This window comes from Otolemur garnettii, unplaced genomic scaffold, assembly GCF_000181295.1.
Source record: "Otolemur garnettii isolate 467f Iridium unplaced genomic scaffold, OtoGar3 scaffold00140, whole genome shotgun sequence".
In the NCBI taxonomy this organism is placed as follows: Eukaryota; Metazoa; Chordata; class Mammalia; order Primates; family Galagidae; genus Otolemur; species Otolemur garnettii.
Genome location: NW_003852535.1, coordinates 3,815,123 through 3,818,235, shown reverse-complemented (window position 1 = coordinate 3,818,235; position 3,113 = coordinate 3,815,123). Strand labels below are relative to the sequence as shown.

General features: G+C 46.7%; 1 protein-coding gene across 1 annotated transcript in view; it reads right to left on the bottom strand.

The window, feature by feature from the left end:
• The window catches only part of EEF1G (eukaryotic translation elongation factor 1 gamma), a 15,692-nt gene that overhangs the window by 1,441 nt on the left and 11,138 nt on the right, over positions 1-3,113 (bottom strand). The window lies entirely within an intron of this gene.

The window sequence follows — 3,113 nt, the reverse complement described above, 5'->3', positions numbered from 1 at the left end:
TGCTGTGAGCTGTAATGCCATAGCACTCTACCCAGGGGGACAGCTTGAGGCTCTGTCTCAAAAAAAATAAATAAATAAATAAATAAAATAAAATAAAATTTACTGGCTTAATGGAAGCAGTCACTGTGCTGACAGATATGTGTATAACCTTATGAGGGAAGAGAGTTGAAGGGGAACAACAGGGGCCTAGGACATTCCCCAGCTGGATATATGCTAGGCTTGTGAAGGGTGGGACCCAAAGGGGGCCCAAGAGACCTGCCCCAGGAAAGGCATGGGTAACTGCTGCCCCCAGGTGGGGAGACAGGGTGAAGACTGCTTTTTTTCTCCTGTTCAGCCCCTCCCTGGGCTGTTTTCCAGGAGCCACACTCAGTCACTGACTCACCCCAAGTCTCCCCCTCCCCACAAGCCTCTTCAGGTTACACAAGCTGCAACAGGAATGTAAGCAGTGAATAATTTACACAAGGCCTCTACCACAAATCTTACACACGTGTCCTTTAGTCCCTCTCTCTCCAGAAACAAGCTCCTGTGCTAGCAAACCCTAAGGCTCAGGTCCTTCCACACTGAGCAAAAAAATGACAACATCAATATAGGAGAGGGCACTCCCCCCACAGTTGGGGGGTTCTATTTCTTTTCTTTCCAATTATAAAAATACACGCTGACTGAAGAAATCCATCTGTAACTCCAATAAATAAGATAATGAATTAGCTTTTTTTTTTTTTTTGAAAGAGTCGCACTTTGTCACTCCCAGTACAGTACCCTGGTATCACAGCTCATAGCGACCTCCAACTCGTGGGCTCAAGTGATTCTCTTGTCTCAGTCTCCCAAGTAAGATGAGACGACAGGCACCCACCACAATGCGTGGCTATTTTTAGAGTCAGAGTCTCAATCTAGCTCAGGCTGGTGAGCTTAGGCGATCCATCCACCTCCCAAAGTGCTGGGATTACAGGCGCCCAGCCTATGAATTAGCCTTTTTATGTGTTTTCCTTGGGTCTTTGATTTTCTAAAGATGCAGCCATGAAGTATGTGGTGTTGTCTTATACTGTTAATATTGAGACAAGAGGCAATGCACCTGGGCTATTTTTGTTTTTCATGAGACCAGGCCGCCCTATGTTGCCCAGGCTGGTCTTGAACTACTGGTTTCAAGGGATTCTTGTGCCTCAGCCTCCTGAGTAGGGGGATTTTTAACACAAATACATTTTTTTTTTTTTTTTTGAGACAGTCTCACTTTGTCAACCTTGGTAGAGTGCCCTGGTGTCATACCCCATCTCTAAAAGAGATGAGCAGTGGATAGCTCAGTGGATAGGGCACTGGCCACATACACCCAGGCTGGCAGGTTCAAACCTGGCCCAGGCCAGCTAAACAAATAACAATGACAGCTAAAACAAAATAGCCAGGCATTGTGGTGGGCACCTATAATCCCAGCTTAGAAGGCTGAGGCAAGAGAACCACTTAAAGCCCAAGTTTGAGGTTGCTATGAGCTGTGATGCCAAGGCACTCTACTCAGGGTGACATAGTGAGACTCTGTCTCAAAAAATAAAAATAAAAAAGAATTATTTGTGTGGCCAGGCATGGTAGCTCATGCCTGTAATCCTAGCACTCTGAAAGGCTGAGGTGGGTAGACTGCCTGAGCTCAAGACCAGCCTGAGCTAGAGCGAGACCTATCTCTAAAAATAGCCAGGCGCTGTGGCAAACACCTACAAGTCCCAGCTACTCAAGAAGCTGAGGCAAAAGAATCCCTTAAGCCCAAGAGTCTGAGGTTGCTATGAGCTACACCACCAGAGCACTGTACCAGGGGTGACAAAGTGAGACTTTGTCTCAAAAAAAAAAAAAAATTATTTGTGCTAGAAATCTCAGCTATTCAGGAGGATGAGGCAAAAGAATCCCTTGAAACCAGTAGTTCAAGACCAGCCTGGGCAACATAGGGTGGCCTGGTCTCATGAAAAACAAAAATAGCCCAGGTACAATGCCTGGTGCCTGTAATCCTAGAACTCTGGGAGGCTAAGGTGGATGGATTGCTTGAGCTCAGGAGTTTGAGACCAGCCTAGAAAGACCCTATCTCTAAAAAGAGCTGGGCATTGTGGCAGGCACCTCTAGTCCCAGCTACTTGGGAGGCTGAGACAAGATCGCTTGAGCCCAAGAGTTTGAGGTTGCTGTCAGATATGACAAGAAAGCACTCAACCAGGGTAAATGAGTAAGACTCTGTCTCAAAAAATAACTAAAGGCTTGGCGCCAGTAGCTCAAGCAGCTAAGGTGCCAGCCACATACTCCAGAGCTGGTGGGTTCAAATCCTGCCTAGGCCTGCCAAACAATGATAACTACAAAAAAAAATAGCTAGGCATTGTGGCGGGCGCCTGTAGTCCCAGCTACTTGGGAGAATGAGGCAAGAGCATCCCCTAAGCCCAAGATGAGGTTGCTGTGAGCTATGCTGCCACAGCACTCTACCCAGGGCGACAGCTTAAGGCAGTCTCAAAAAAAAAAAAAAGATGTCTTGGCGCCCACAGCACAGAGGTTATAGCGCTGGCTACATGCACCAAGGCTGGCAGGTTTGAACCTGGACCAGGCCAGCTAAACAACAATGACAACTGCAACCCCCCACTTTGTCCCCCAAAATAGTCAGGCATTGTGGCAGGCACCTGTAGTCCCGGCTACATGGGAGGCTGAGCCGAGAGAATCGCTTAAAGCCCAAGTGTTGGAGGTTGCTGTGAGCAGTGACACCACAGCACTCTACCGTGGGTGACATAGTGAGCTCTGTCTAAAAAATAAAAACCCTAAAGATTTTAAGTTTATTGCCTATTTTCTGCCCAGAGTACAAAAACCTACTATATGTGAAAATCTGTAGCTAATAATTAGCAGGGTTGTTACAACAGCATAAATTGGGTTAGTTTTCACATCTTATTTAACACACCAAAATTCCTGTTCACTCCTGACCTGCCCCTATGCTAGGTTGAAGGTAAATCACTTTTAATTAACAAAGAAATACATCTTTAAAGAGCAGCTGGCTCTGCGCCTATAGCTCAACCGGCTAAGGCGCCAGCCACGTACACCAAAGGTGGCGGGTTCGAATCCCCAGCCCGGTGCCTGTTACAGGATCTTGGAGGCTTAATGAATAAAAT